We start from the raw sequence: 15991 nt of genomic DNA on the forward strand, positions 1-15991 counted from the left end.
TGTATATGTACATATACACACAAACACACAGGCAGATGAAGAGACACAGAGAGCTGTTATTATAGAATAACAATGACTAATATTAGTACTATAAAATGCCCTCAGCCATAGCTGAATCATCTGCCTTTTATGAGAAGTATGTGCTCCAAGACTACCCAGGGAGATAGGTCCCAACTGGAGACTGAATTAGTAGTAATTTCGTTGGTCAATGTTTCTATTTTTTAATAGAAAATTTCTGATCTGACAACTAGAAGATCTTTCACTTTCTTGTGTTCCTACCTATCCACCTTTTCCTAGTAGATCTTTGTGACTAAGACATCTGACCACATGTTCATAAACTCTAATGATGATGAAGTTTCATGCTCCTGGTCTCTCTGGCCACAGCTGTTTAAGGATGGACATCTACTCCAGCTGGGACAATGAGCCTCCCAACAAGATTTCTGGTATTTTTATTATGCTTTTCCTGTTTTAGCCTGGCTGGAGCCTTGAATGTAATCTCATGAATTGTGAAGACCACCTTCTACCGTGACATCTGGGAAGCCAAGAACGATGGAATGCAGTGAGACAGGAGACATAAAAGCTGACTTATAGCATCTGTGTGTCCTTTCCTGCTCCACTTTTAATTTGTTTCTCTTTTGTTCCTGGCCACCAAGCTGTTTGTGTTTGAACATTGTTATTTTTAAAAAGTTCTTCTTTTATTACTTTTTTAAACTTTTATTTTAAGTTCAAGGGTACAAGTACAAAAGCTTGTGTCATGGGGGTTTGTTGTATAATCTTTGGAGTCTATGTATATTTGTGGTCCATAGAATAAATAAATATTTCTATAAAAGTCAGCTCAAGACAGTTTCTTTTCACCAAATAATCCTTGTTGACATGTGGATTAAATTTTTCAGAAAAAGAAACATGTAATAATTTTTTTGTAGCATTCACACTAATGTAATGAAGTTTGTAATAAAAGTATCAGTGACTTCAATTCCTGCCATATTCTGAAACTAAATTTTTTTTTACAATTACTTAATTTTTTCAACAAATATTTATTGAGCTTACTAAATACTTAAGTGCTTATTAATCAAGCACTTGTCTAGGTACTTGAACAAAACAGACAAAATCTCTCTGCTCTTATAAAAATTATATTTTGGTAGAAGAATATAGCCTAGTTTTGGGACAATGCTATAAAGTAAAATATTGGGGAAATTTGTTAATTAATTTGTGTAATCAATTAAATCTTTCCTTAAATATAAAAAACTGAAAAAGCAAATTAAGAGATCTCTCAATACAACAAGAAAATATATAACCTAAGATTGTAAGGTAAATGATATAATACAATCATAAAAATATTTTCACACACTTGTTTCTTAATGAGGTTACTAGATGGAAATTATGCCTCCAGACTTCAACTTCTGTTAATACATAGACGAAAAGCTCTTTAGAAAAATTTATTTTCAGATAAATGAGCAAAAAATAAATGTTCAATAAATATTTGCTGTATAGATGAAGGGAATGTTTCTGGTCTCAAAGAGCTAACACCAAAAGTAGAGGATAAGTTATCATATTCTCAACCTTTTAAACGCTGTAAAAATGTAGACTGAATTTGTTAATTCTCTCTTTAGCCATATCTAAAACTTATAATATCAATTTAGCTTGATAAATTCAGTGAGGAGTGAAAGAAACTCTGTAAAAATGTAGACTGAATTTGTTAATTCTCTCTTTAGCCATATCTAAAACTTATAATGTCAATTTAGCTTGATAAATTCAGTGAGGAGAGAAAGAAAGAATATTTCCCACATAGGATAGGATGTGCAAAGGTCCTATGGAAAGAGGGTATATGAGTACTTCAGTTAGCGAAAATAAACCAATGTGTCCGGAGAATATTCAGCAAAGGGAAGAGCGTCTCAAGATGAGGCTGAAAGAATGGATAGGGCCATGGCCTTATAGGCAGGTCAAGGTCTTTGGATTTTATCCTTAGACCAATACAAAAAATTTAAAGTATTCAAAAGTTTCATCTCATTCAGGATGAGAGTGAATCATTGATGGGCAAGATCAGGTGTATGTAGACCAGTTTAGGGGGTTATTATACTCCAAGCAAGAGATGACAGTAGCTTGAATAAAGTAGTGGAAGTAGGTATAAAAGGAAATTAATGAATTCAAGTGGTATTTAGAAAAGAACATCCACAAGAGATAATTAGAAAAAGGTGATCATAGTGATTCTTAGTTCTCCATCTTGCATATGTGGCCATCTAGTAATATCCTTCATAGCAATAGGAACACTGGACGAGGACATGGTTTCAGGAATAGGGTTGAGTCTATAGTGTCTTAATAATTTGAAATACTTTTAAGATATTTGAGAAAATTTGCCAGGTAGGTGATTGGAGATATAGGCATGGAACTCAGATGATAGTTTTGGACTGGAGATGTAGTGTTGTGAGTTACCTTTGTATAATGGCGGGACTGAATTAGGTTATCCAAGGAAAACAGAGTTAAAAGAGAACAATGTTCAGGCCTGAGACTCAACCTACCAAATTTAGTGTTTGAGTAATGGATAAGGAGTCAGCAGAAAAGATTTGAAGCTGCCAGGTGGAAAGACAGAGTTTAGAAGAGTACTATGTGACAGGATTATATGAAGACAATACTTCAGGGAAAGTGTCTTCACTGGTTATTGCTACTGAGAATATAAATAGAATTGAAAATATCTATTGGATTCACTGATATGGAGATCACTCATAACCTTAGGGTAAAGTTGGTGGCATAATGAAGATGAAAACCATATTAGAAAAGTTGACAAAGTAGAAGGTGAGAAAATGTACATCGTGGGAATAAATAACTCTTAAGAAGTTTGTTCTGAAAAAGAAGGTAGAGATAGAGCTGTGGCTAAAGGAAGATTTGGGATCTATGGATGGGAGAGTCTTGCATATGTTTAAATACTGATGGCAAAGATCAGTTTGAGAGCATCTATTTATATTATTGAGTAAATTCTTACTGCCGTTTGACATTTTAAACTTCTTCATTTGTCATCTAAGCAAGAGTAATAAAACTCTAGTTTTCTATAATTTACTATGATTTTTAAAATGTTTCCTTTTACAATCTTATTTTTATTTCTACAGTAATGCTGTTGGTTAATATTATTTTTATCTTTGCAGCACTGACCACTCCTGTAGTCTTCAATATGAGGTCCTCTATGCTTACAAAATGCCTGAAAGCAGTAATCATGAAATAAATATCTATTGAAGAAATGGTTTGATAAATATTATCTACAAGAGAAAATTAAGGCCTTTAGAGTTTAAGTTCTTCACTAAATTTGCACAGTTTTTAGGGGCAATATTGGGTCGACTGACTCCAAGTTTGGTGATCCTTCTATTTTAGACTGCAGAGGCATTAGAGTTAAAACCAATTTAAAGTTAGTAACTATTGGTTAGATGTTTTGTAGTCATTTTTGTCTTTTTAAGAGACAATTTACCCAAAACTTTTAAACAAATAGCATTTGCAAGCAAAACTCAGCAACTGTTGAGTCCTTTAAAACCTTATGCTGCCTGAATAATTAAATTGTGGCCACTATCACGGAAACAAATGGGGCTAGTCATTGCTTTGTAAAGCATGAAGACCATTAAACAGATGCTTGTTCAATTAGATTTTAGTAAAATTCCCTAAAGCAGGTTAGCAAACCCAATACAGGTGAAATAATAATTGAAGTATAACAACTAGCATAACACTTCTTAGATATTTTCTACAATGCCCACTTGCTCACTTATTTCTGGATGATATAAAATGAACAAAACATTTTTTTCCATTATAATTAAAATGTAAGGGGAGAGAGAGAGAGAGAGAGAGTGAGACAGATAGGCAGAGATGAGATGAGGCCATTTTAGCATCGAAACAGGATATCTTGGGTACACATTCAGGCCCAAATTATGAAAAAATTAAGTGTTAATCTGTATATATCTTATGATACTTCATGTATCATAATGGTATCAATATTACTGAGCAAAATACCCATTGGTTCAGGTACATATTTCAAAGTGTAATTGAATTACATTTATTTAAATACTCTATTTGTATTGTTTAAATTATGTTTCAGCAAAATAATGTCTGAATATTGAATAAACTATGACAAGGCATGTGACTCTAAGAAGGACTCCATTTTCCCACTCCTTTTCACCCTTGAATACTGTTTCTCTACAAGATTCATTTTCAAGTAATTATTCCTTCTGATATTTAATCCCACATTTAAAAATAATAAAGGTTTGCTTTAATTACTGTTATTCTTAAATTTTATTTTTTTTTATCTTGTAAATTTGTTTAAGTTCCCTGTAGATTATGGATATTAACCCTTTGGCAGATGGATGGATTGCAAAAACTTTCTCCCATTCTGTAGGTTGCCTGTTCACTCTGATGAAAGTTTCTTTTGCTGTGCAGCAGCTCTTTAGTTTAATTAGATCCCATTTGTCTACTTTGGCTTTTGTTGCCGTTGCTTTTGGTGTTTTAGACATGAAGTCTTTGCCCATGCCTATGTCCTGAATGGTATTGTCTAGGTTTTCTTCTAGGACTTTTACGGTTTTAGGTCTTATATTTAAGTCTTTAATCCATCTCTAGTTAATTTTTGTACAAGGCATAAGGAAGGGGTCTAATTTCAGTTTTCTGCATATGGCTAGCCAGCTTTCCCAACACCATATATTAAACAGGGAATCCTTTCCCAATTGTGTGTTTTGTCACGTTTGTTAAAGATCAGATGGTTGTAGATGTGTGGTGTTATTTCTGAGACCTCTCTTCTGTTTCATTGGTTTATATATCTGTTTGGGTACCAGTACCATTCTGTTTTGGTTACTGTAGCCTTGTTGTATACTTGGAAGTCAGGTAGTGTGATGCCTCCAGCTTTGTTCTTTTTGCTTAGGACTGTCTTGGCTATGCAGGCTCTTTTTTGCTTCCATATGAAATTTAAAGTAGTTTTTTCTAATTCTGTGAAGAAAGTCAGTGGTAGCTTGATGGGGATAGCATTAAGTCTGTAAATTACTTTGGGCTGTATGGCCATTTTCATGATATTGATTTTTCCTATCCATGAGCATGGAATGTTTTTCCATTTGTGTCCTCTCTTATTTGCTTGAGCAGTGGTTTGTAGTTGTCCTTGAAGAGGTCCTTCACATCCCTTGTAAGTTGTATTTTTAGGTATTTAATTCTCCTTGTAGCAATTGTGAATAGGATTTCACTCATGATTTCGCTTTCTGTTTGTCTGTTACTGGTGTGTAGGAATACTTGTGATTTTTGCACATTGATTTTATATCCTGAGGATTTGCTGACGTTGTTTATAACTTAAGGAGATTTTAGGCTGAGACAAACAACCCCATCAAAATGCGGGTGAAGGATATGAACAGACACTTCTGAAAAGAAGACGTTTATGCGGACAACAAACATGTGAATAAAAGCTCATCATCACTTGCCATTAGAGAAATGCAAATCAAAACCACAATGAGATACCATCTCATACCAGTTAGAATGGCAATCATTAAAAAGCCAGGAAACAACAGATGCTGGAGAGGATGTGGAGAAATAGGAATGCTTTTACACTGTTGGTGGGAGTGTAAATTAGTTCAACAAATGTGGGAGACAGTGTGGTAATTCCTCAAGGATGTAGAACCAGAAATACCATTTGACCTAGCAATTCCATTATTGGGTATATACACAAAGGAGTATAAATCATGCTACTATAAAGACACATGCACACGTATGTTTATTGCAGCACTATTCACAATAGCAAAGATTTGAAACCAACCCAAATGCCCACCAATGATAGACTGGATAAAGAAAATGTGGTGCGTATATACCATGGAATACTATGCAGCCGTGAAAAAGGATGGGTTCACGTCCTTTGCAGGGACATGGATGAAACTGGAAACCATCATTTTCAGCAAACTAACATGGGAACAGAAAACCAAACAATACATGTTCTCACTCATAAATGGGAGTTGAACAATGAGAACACATGGACATAGAAGGGGAACATCACACACTGTGGCCTGTCAAGGGGTGGGGGTCTAGGGGAGGGATAATATTAGGAGAAATACCTAATATAGATAACAAGTTGATGGGTGCAGCAAACCACCATGGCATGTGTATACCTATGTAACAAACCTGCACATTCTGCACATGTATCCCAGAACTTAAAGTATAAAAAAATTTTTTTAGAAATTATCTAGTTGATCTTTTAGCTTCCAGTATTTCCTTTGAAAGTTCTAATGTCATTCTCATTTGTTGTCCTTTTCATTTGACTTTTAATTTTGACTTGTTTGTGGAAGCACTCAGAATTTTTGAAGGTGTTCTACTTCAAAGGCCTGAAAGGTAAGAAATTAGCTTTCTATTATGAAAGGTGAGGAAATAACTTTAATACATTCTCCTCAAACATTCTCCCCCCAAAACCTCCAGCATTTTCCACCTATTATTTACTAATATGGCTTTGTCTTTGTAATTTTTTATGGTCTATAGGGAGGTTTTTGGAGATTTAGTTCAGATTTTTTTTTTCTTGGCTGCATATATGTGAATAAAGAGAAAGCTCAATAAGTTGACATCTAAAACAAGTAGAAAGAATATTTTTAAAAATATTGTCTGATAATGTGGTGAACAGCATGTGTTGAAATTTATGATATAGACCAGAAGATTACAACCCCATATTAAAATCATATGGGAACATTCTAAAAATATATTCAGTTTCTACACCTCAAATTTTAATTCCACAGGTATCCAGAATACTGTGGCCAATTTTATATTTTAAAAGTGACCTAGCTGGTTCTTATGAACAATTAGTCTTGTGAGATCTGATCTGTCAGTTAATTCTACAGGCATAAAGAAAACGGATAAATGTAACTTATTACTACTTGTTTAAGATCATATTATTTGTTTACAATTCTTCCTTATCTCCTGCCCTAGCTATAGCTTTCCTGTGGGCAGAGTATACTTCTCTACTCTATTAATTTGGGAGCTTTGAGTGAGTGACTTGTTTTGACCAATATCATGTGGGCAGAGGTGGTAGTTTGTCATTTGAGAGGGTACTTTAAGATCCACTGCAAATGTCCCTTTGAGTGCTTGTGTTCCTGTGCTCTGCTATGAGAAGACCTAACCTACCAGTCTGGAGTCAAACCCAGCCAAAACCAGTTGGCCCCTTAGCCAACTCATTGTCAACCTGTAGATCCGTGAGTGGGCAATGCATGCTTGTATTTGCAAGCCACTGAGATTTTAGTTTGTCTGTTTTTTATCATGTTTGAAACAACAACTGAAAAAAGTCATTACCTGTTGGTTATTTTACTCTGTGTTTTTGAAGAGATAACTTACAGGGTTTCGGTTGTCTTAAAAATAGATAAATAAATAAATAAATAACTACTCTAGAAAAGAATAATCCACATTTCTTTGCCCAAGCATAAAAGCCAAGAGAATTGACTTAATCTCATCTGTTCTGTCCGAGTCTGAGCTTCAGGGAGCTAGCGATAGGGAAAAATTAAAAAAAAAAAAAAAAATCTCTGGGATTTTGATGAGATTAACCTGGCAGAAAATTGCTAAAGTAAAAGGTTGCATCTTAAGGCATCAATCTTTTCTAACCTTAGAGTCTTACTATGTAAACAAATTGGGAAATAAAAAGAACCACTTGAGTGAAAACAGAGTTTATTATTTTTAAGCTACTCTACAACTATTAGTGCTAAAATATATAGCTGCAGTTTTAATCAAACATTGGTCACATGACTTTACCCAAATTCCTACTTATTCATTAACAGAGAAAAAAAACAAGTAATCACAGGAATATATCAGAAAGCACCCAGATTAAAACTTTCAATCTTTTAGATGCTTATTTATGTAGCCAGCTCTACATGGGTATAAATTTTTTTTTTGTTAATGATAATAATCACCTCTTACCAATTTTTATTGAATATTTGTCACATACTTTTATTATTTGTTATTTATTATTATTTTATTATTGTTATTTCTTTTAGCCTTAACGTCTATCTCTGACTTCATCCACATTTCCTATATTTAAGGAATTAGTTTTGGTTTTTCAGTGCATTTGTCTGCTTGTGTTTAATTGTTATTATTTGTAATAGGCAACTCATTGGATTACAAATGTAAATTGAATCTCTTCAAGTCTCCAACAAATCTCAGATTGGTGCTAATCTACCCTTTGGCTTTCATAGTTGGGAAATAATTTATCACCATATGATTTATAGGCTATAGATAAAAATAAATAATAACAGTGAATACTAGCAGTTACAGTTTGAAATTATTTGGTATTTGCTATTTTATTTGTAGTTCTTAACCAATGCACCTAGTTAGGGAATAAGAACATATCATCTAACTTTAGATTGTATGCCAGGCTAGGTATTAGGGCTAAGAAAAAAAACGCATCCTAAAATTCCTTTTTAAGTTTATTTTTGATGAAGAAAACAAGACAATATTATAGCAAGGAATCTAGAAAACTGTGCCCTTTGGTGTCTATCATTTCACCACTTTAATAATGGGCAGCTTTTTAAATTCTACTGCATAGCCTATTGCCACAAAAATAGAACAAAAGTAATGGTGAAATAACACATGTACTGTAAGTTGGTTTAGGAAGTGTCAAAAACCTTCAGACTTCTGTTTATTTATCTCTAAAATGCTTCTTTGGTAAGTCATGTCAGAATCTAATAAGATAAAACATCTAAATGGATTTGGACACATAGCAGACCTCACTGACTATAGCTACCTTTACTTCTATATTTTTGCCTAAAACAATTTTTGGAAATAAAAAGATGATGAGGCATATATGTTTGCAGAAACAAATTTCCTTAAAATAGTTGTGAATCCTGTAGTTAAAGAAGCTGTCCATCATAGGATTAGACTGTGTGCAATTAAAATATTTTGTCTTAGCAATAAGTCCACATATTCTTATTAGAATAACTAATATTACTCAGTGAGAACCATAAGGTTCCATAAAATTGGGATGGAAATTCCAAATCACAACTTCAATGGACTACATGTGATGTTTATTTTAAATGCAATTTAAGCAAAAGTTATAAAATATTATAATATATGCAGTATTGCACATACTCAGACATTCAGAATTCAATGCTCTGGCCATGCTAGGTAGCAGACTTTTTTTGTTTTCATATTACCAAAAAATAAAGAATGAAGAATTGTGAAAGAAGATTTCCTGCTGCATAAAGTAGCCATTTTTTTCTTTTTTTTCTTTTTTTTAGATGAAGTCTCACTCTGTTTCACAAGCTGGAGTGCAGTGATGCGAACTCGGCTCACTGCAACCTTCACCTCCCGGGTTCTCCTGCTTCAGCCTCTCGGGTAGCTGGAACTACAGGCACGTGCCACCATGCCAGGCTAATTTTTGTATTTTTAGTAGAGACAGGGCTTCACTATGTTGGCCAGGCTGGTCTTGAACCCATCACATCATGATCTGCCCACCTCGGCCTCCCAAAGTGCTGGGATTACAGGTGTGAGCCACTGCGTCCAGCCACAAATTAGACTTTTAAAAAGTTATTTTGCATTTCTCTCTACTACTCTTTGAAACTTCACTAAAACAACAGCAAAGAATACAAGCACTGTAAACTCACAAACACAAATAATAATAGAAAGAAAAGAAAGAAAGGAAAAAGAAAGGAAAAGAAAAAGAAAGAAGAAAGAAAGAAAGAGAAAAAGACAAAGAGAGAAAGAAGGAAGGAAGGAAAGAAATAATCAAACAAGGTGAATGAGAGACTTTTGAAAATTCTGGAAAGATAGATAGTTTGTGCTGTGTTTAGGTAGGAGCTGAGTGTCTAAAGCTATAGTCAGTGAGGTCTGCTCTGTGTTCAAATCCATACAATTCATAGTTTTAGGTGGAATAATTAGATTATGTGGAAATTTTAAAAAATGGTATGTGAAAAGGGTGTGTGTGTGTGTGTGTGTGTGTGTTTGTTGTTTATCCAAAGTAGAATGTAGTGGAAATCTTCATTGTACTTTTGTTACATGCAGAATATCATAACTCAATAAATAATTGGTGCAAAATAAAATAAAACCCACAAAGATTTGGGAGTTGCATTATTAGACACGTTACTTCTTTTCACAGTGAGGGGAAACCTTATTGATATGGTTTAAAATTTCTCTGCAAAGCTAAGTGTCCATACAAAGCCATGGAAGTGTTAAAGTGTATATTATACATGATATAACAAATGAGGTAATTTATTTGGAGTTTTTTCCACAGAATACACTGTTTGATATTTCTGTACTCTTTATGGCAAATTAGTTTTTATCATTGTAGATGATTATATTCTTTCTGAGTCATTAAGAGCTATTACTGACGTGTATCAAACTGTGTTGAAGCCTTGCCATTATGTTTAAAACATATAATTTGCAGATAAAATAAAAGTCTGAAGCTTGTCAAATATCCTTTTATTCCATAGGGAAAAGTTAAAGCAAATGCTTTAATGTTGAATTATTATAAGATAGAAAAATCAGGGGAAAAATTGATATTTAATAAAAGAAATGTTATTTAGTTATTTGCAAGGGAACTGGGGTAAAGTCTACAGATGCTTTTTATATGTGGGTATTCTCTCTTTCCTGAGAACACAGGAAGAATCTACTTCCCAGAATCCTTCAGGGCCACGTGACTAGTTCTAGCCAGTGAAACATAAGTGAATTTGATGCACCTTATTTCTGGCTGAAGCTTTTAAGAGCAAGCATGCCACCTCCTTAGTCTCTCATCCTCTTTGCCAGTGACTGTGGAGGCCATTTATTGAAATGGTGCTGCTTGAAAAGTAGGCAGCTGGAGTCACCGCCTAGAGAAAAGCAGCTCTGGAAAGATTTTTGACTGATGCAAGGCTTTGTATGCATGAAAAATAAGCTTTTGCTGTTTAAACGCTTTTGCTGCAGCTACTTTTCGCTTACCCTAAATAAACAGGTAAGACTCATTATGCAAAATCTGAAGGTAGATTTAAATTTCATTTAACAGAACCATACTTTAATAGTATAGAGATACTCACTATTCAAGGGAACTCCGAGGTAACTGTTCCTTTAATAAAAAATTTTGAAAATGTAAATGAGCACCATTCAATTTACATGATGTTTAACTGATAAATCAAATCGTAAAGTTATATGATAAAAAAATTAGGAGGTTATGGGATGAATTTTACTCTTCATTGTTCAATAGTAGAGTACTCTCTATTTATTTATTTATTTTTATTATACTTTAAGTTCTAGGGTACATGTGCACAACGTGCAGGTTTGTAACATAGGTGTACACATGTGCCATGCTGGTTTGCTGCACCCATCAACTCGTCATTTACATTAAGTATTTCTCTTAACGCTATCCCTCCCCCAGCCCCCCACTCACTGACAGGCCCTGGTGTGTGATGTTCCCTGCCCTGTGTCCATGTGTTCTCACTGTTCAACTCCTATCTATGAGTAAGAGCATGCAGTGTTTGGTTTTCTGTCCTTGGGATAGTTTGCTGAGAATGATGGTTTCCAGCTTCATCCATGTCCTTCAAAGGACATGAACTCATCCTTTTTTTGGCTGCATAGTATTCCATGGTGTATATGTGCCACATTTTCTTAATCCAGTCTATCATTGATGGACATTTGGGTTGGTTCCAAGTCTTTGCTATTGTGAATAGTGCCACAATAAACATATGTGTGCATGTGTCCTTATAGTAGCATGATTTATAATCCTTTGGGTATATACCTAGTAATGGAATCTCTGGGTCAAATGGTATTTCTAGTTCTAGATCCTTGAAGAATTGCCACACTGTCTTCCACAATGGTTGAACTAATTTACACTCCCATCAACAGTGTAAAAGTGTTCCTATTTCTCCACATACTTTTCAATATCTATTGTTTCCTGATTTAAAAAGTTTGTCTATTTTTTAAATGTTGAATTTTGCTCTTTGATTTATCTGGAATTAGTTATCATGCTTACTTTGTGGGATAAATCTAAGTTCATATTCTCTGTACTATAATTCAGTTGTCTCAATCATGTTTTTATAAAATATGCTTTATGTTTTTGTTTTTTTAGATTTCTAACCCTCATTTTTAAAGAAGAGGGAAAGGAAAATTAATTCTGCAATTCACTAATAAATGTTGCTGTAATGATATGCTAACCAGAGATTGGGGTTCCTTGTATTTCTTCCTTATCTACTCATACACCCTTAAAGTGACTCTTGTCATGAAGTTCTTGCTATTGAGGAAATCCCTTGTTTATTTCAAGGGACAATCCATATTTGGATTTGTAACAAGTTCTTCATAGCCTATAAAGAATATTTTAGATCTAAGATATCATTTGAATGCTAGTTTTATCATTCATTAGCTAAGTGATCTTGGACATTCTCTCAAATGACTTGGTCTTCAGTTTCCTCATCTCTGCAGTGGACTTAAAATGTCTACTTAATTGACTGAGATAATCTATGCAAAATGAATCAAGTCATATAAATGAAAATTATAATTCTTGCCTTTAGGGGCCTTAAAATTCATGTTTAGAAGGTGGATTTTTTTATGGTAAGCACTGATGATATTGCCAAGTAATGTATGTTACTTGGCATTAATCTAGATTCAAATACTGGCTCTACCACTTATAGTTCAGTGTTTTCATCTGTAAATGAGAATCTCTATAAAATAAACCTGATCAAATTGCTAAGAAAGTTCAATGAAATAATTTATATAAAATATTTTATAATGCCTGTCAGTACAGTGAGTGCTGCATGGAAATGAACTTTTATAGGGGATCAGGGAACAGGGCAATCCCTGGGAATGGAGTGTGGATGCCAAGGCAGGTGGGAGTGGAGCAGGAAAACCTTGAATAACAGCAGAAGGGCAAACTCATGAGGTTAGGTAATGCACAGGTCACTCAACTTGGCATCTCGGTTTCATAATCTCATATCTGATACACATCACCCAGCCAACAAATAAAGTGTTAAATGAATAAATACAAAAGATGCACATTCTAGACATTGCAAAAAGAATAATATCAGAAGTGTAAAAAGGATGAAATACATTTAAAAATATTTTTAAAGTTAAAAGTACTCACCAAAACACATTTAAGTAGAGAAGGCAGGGATCCTTGAACAAAATATTGATTTTCTGGCAAAAAAGTAATTATCTCTGTTTTTACTTATTCTTACAAGTAGAAATGATTTCTTTCTTCCTTTCAGAGATGTTTTATTCATTGGGATCAACTGGCAGCGACAGAATGCAATCCTGTTGCTTTGTGGATAGTTGCTACAGCAGCTAGGAAGGGTTACTGCATTGAAACATCTACAGTCTTTCTTTCGTGAGATAGTTAGGGACTTTGGGTTGTTTATACAATGAATCATCCAAATGAAAATGACAGAAATTTAGAGAGAAATGAAATCTGTTCTCCATTTCAGAGTATAATTACCACTACTCCCCTCACGGACTTTCTGTTTATATCTGAAATCTCTTTGTATCAGGCTTTAACAAGGGTAATCCTCATTCATTCTCTCTTCACTTTTCCCCACATAGATCTGTTTTCACCCTAAATATGAGCACTAGAATACAAAGCTGAAGGCATAGAGGATTGAATGTGTGCTACCATTTTAGTCCTGATTATATGCCAGAGTCTTAGGGCTATCAAATAACAGTAATAATCAATGTTAATATTTATTAAAATCCTACAATAGCTATATATATATGTGTGCATATATAGACACACAGAGATATACATATGTATGTGTTTATAATATTTTATCCTAACAATAATACTACTAGACTGATAAAACAGGTGTTATTTTCCCCACTTATAGAAGAAACAAGCTAAGAATGTTTAGGTGATTTCTCAAGGCAAGTCATGTTTCAAGTGGTGGGCCCAGAATTTGAACCCAAGCTCCAGAGTCCACACTCTTTCTACTAGATTCTGCTAACATAATATTCCAAAATGATAGACAAGGATTATAAAACCCACAAATCTCTTTCATTATTGTGATAGACATAATGGATGTGAAGGTGCCTGTGTTGATTGGCCGGAAGGCCATGTTGAGTCATTTGCAGATTCCAGGGTTAGAGTCCAGTCTAGCACCTGCTATCAGGGAACGGAGAACAGTTTAGCCAGGCTCAGACCATGGACCGGATGCCAGCAAGTGGGCATTGATGGGTGGCAGCGTGACCACCAAGCCATCACATCAAATAACCCAGAACATGCCCTGTTATCTTCTATCTGGGTCCCAAAGTTCAAAGTCATTATCTACCACTACTCTAGCGAAAGCTCAACAGAAGTATTTAACTGTCTAAAGTCCATTTTAAATATTGGCAACATCCTTGATTTTAAAGACTGCTCAAGCAACATGCTATTTTGTAACTCACAGATTCCTAGTCATACTGAATATTTAAGTTAAAAATTAACCCTTTCTGATCCAATTCTCTCATTTGCCTTGATGAAACAGACTACTTTTCTTTCCCAGGATTATTGAGATATGATTGATAAATTTAAATTGTATATATTTAGGGTATATAATGTCATGTTTTGGTATATGTAGACACTGTTAAATAATTACCACAATCAAGCTAGTTGACAACCTAAGTGTCTGTCAACAGATAAATGAATAAAGAAAATGTGGTATACATACACAATGGGATATTATTAAGCTGCAAAAAGAAGGAAATCCTCTCACAGGGTGTATTAAATTTATGCAGCATTTTCCAGAGACTTTATTCCCTTGTCTTAGCATTCCCCAGCTCCTCAAATCTGGAGCTTCACTTGTAGCCTTCATCCTGCTTCTGTGTCACTCAGTACTGAGATCTGCCACATAAAAGGGCTTAGAATTAAGTCAACTTGTCATATACCAAAATCTCTTTGTTGTCAAAAATATGTGGAATCAAGACAAGACCTGGCACGAATGTTGCCCCCAGATCTCCCTTCTTTTTGTATCGGTTAACGGCTGTCATGTAACATGTCTTCCTTAAGCTTAGAGATTTAAAACAACTGTCTATTAACTTACAGCTCTGAAGATTGGCAGTTGGGCTTGGATGTACTGAATGGTAATTTTCTGGTCTCCTCTGGGCTCATTTATGCATCTGCATTCAGCTGGCATTTGTTGCCCTCACTCACATATCTACCAATTGACTCTCATGACTGAGGGCTGGCTTACCATTGAAATGGATACCTCAGTTCTCCTCCACACAATCTCTCTTTCATTTGTAAGTAACAAATTCTATATCAGTTATATATTGCAGGATAATAGGTTATCTCAAAGTGTAATGACTTAAAACAACATCAGATTATTAGCTAAGTATAGGTTATTAGATAAATCTATGAGTTAGCAACTGGGCCTGGGCTCAGCTGGGTGGTTATTCTGCTGCTTTCAACTGGACTCACTCATGTAGGTATGGCCAGCTGATTGTCAATGGCCTAACGGATTATCTGGCAGTTGGCCAGGGCCAGGTCTGTGTCTGTCATCATTTAGTAAGCTAATCAAGGTGACTGCTGGATTCCAAAAGGCAGCACGACAGGGCAGCCCCAGTGCATAAAAGTTTTTTGGGGGGCGGAGCAAGATGGCCGAATAGGAACAGCTCCAGTCTCCAGCTCCCAGTGCAAGCGACACAGAAGACAGGTGATTTCTGCATTTTCAACTGAGGTACTGGGTTTATCTCACTAGGGAGTGCCGGACAATTGGTGCTGGTCAGCTGTTGCAGCCCGACCAGCGAGAGCTGAAGCAGGGCGAGGCATCGCCTCACCTGGGAAGCGCAAGGGGGAAGGGAATCCCTTTTCCTAGCCAGGGGAACTGAGACACACAACACCTGAAAAATCGGGTAACTCCCACCCCAATACTGCACTTTAAGCAAACGGGCATGCCAGAAGACTATATCCCACACCCGGCTGGGAGGGTCCCACATCCATGGAGCCTTCCTCATTGCTAGCACAGCAGTCTGCGATCTAACTGCAAGGCAGCAGCAAGGCTGGGGGGAGGGGCACCCACCATTGCTGAGGCTTCAGTAGGTAAACAAAGCCCTGAGAAGATCGAACTGGGTGGAGCTCACAGCAGCTCAAGGA

Source organism: Colobus angolensis, unplaced genomic scaffold, assembly GCF_000951035.1.
Source record: "Colobus angolensis palliatus isolate OR3802 unplaced genomic scaffold, Cang.pa_1.0 Scaffold16, whole genome shotgun sequence".
NCBI classification, from domain to species: Eukaryota; Metazoa; Chordata; class Mammalia; order Primates; family Cercopithecidae; genus Colobus; species Colobus angolensis.